The sequence below is a fragment of the Bacillus rossius genome, chromosome 1 (assembly GCF_032445375.1).
Source record: "Bacillus rossius redtenbacheri isolate Brsri chromosome 1, Brsri_v3, whole genome shotgun sequence".
Taxonomy (NCBI): domain Eukaryota; kingdom Metazoa; phylum Arthropoda; class Insecta; order Phasmatodea; family Bacillidae; genus Bacillus; species Bacillus rossius.
In genome coordinates this window covers 267,286,289-267,287,443 of record NC_086330.1, presented here as the reverse complement: position 1 = coordinate 267,287,443, position 1,155 = coordinate 267,286,289, and positions in this window count along the sequence as shown.

Below are 1,155 nucleotides of genomic sequence, written 5' to 3'. Positions count from 1 at the left end.
GTTGATTAAAACAGCTCATGAAAATATGTATTACTTTAATTAAGATTTGTGGTCAATAGCCGACTTTCTTAGGTAGTAAAATATTACTTCTTTTAAATCTGTTAAAGGTCAAATTTTCTTTCTCAAGGTATCTAAATATATTTTAAATCAATTTTGATTATTAAATTAATTTTGATTATTAAATTCATTACTATTCAACATTTTCTCGTAGGTATTTGTAAATTTTAGAGTGCACTGCTAAAAATAAATGCAAATACGAATAAATAAATACTCGGATAACATGGACATAATAAGAAAATCGTCGTGAGTTGCAGCTAACCCAGTGGTATCATTTTTCGGGTTGAAGTTTCCCAGATTTTCTTAATTTAAATTCTTTTACGTCACTCAAAGATTTGCCCAACCAGTAGCTAGTTAACATATTTGATGTTAATTCGTTTTAGGCTTTCGACAACAGTTAGATCATTTTCTAGGTCCTCAAGTAAATGTTCCAGCTGTCTTAGCTGTTATTGGCGCTTTAGGCCTACCCGTGTAATACGGAACCTCGGTTGATCGAGACTCCACTGTACACCAATATAGTATTCACTGTCATTACTATTGAATGTACTTGAGGGATTTGAAAAATAAGAACTATTTTGTTACTAATTTTCATCTGTTCAAAAACTGATGGGGGAAGGGGGGGAAGAAATATCGCATGTGGTTTGGTGAAAGTAATGCAACATCGAGCACGCCCACATGGTTTTGAAGCAGCCAACCACAGCTGGGGAGACAGGTGCGCGGCCATGCCACCCGCCTGTTGATTGTCGGGACGCGATCATTGAGAGAGTGGCAGCAATTGCCCGTGCTGAGGGGGAGGGGAGGTCAGGGGTCAGGGGTCACTGTGGTGTCGCCCCTGGAGCACGGGCGGATGCCTAGCTCACCTTGGCTCTGAGGTGGGTCGGAGGGGGGAGGGAGGGTGTTGAAGGAGGTGGGGGCACTATCGACCTGAGCTGGGTCGCTCCAAGCACGGCCCATCGAGCGATGTGTCTCCCCCTCTACCCTCTTCCAGGTTCCAGCAACCACATTTTCTTCCGCATCAACATAACAGATACAAACAAGGAGCTGTCGGGGAAGTTCGGTCATTAGCCGTTAGCGTTCAGGCCTCGCGGCCGCACTGCG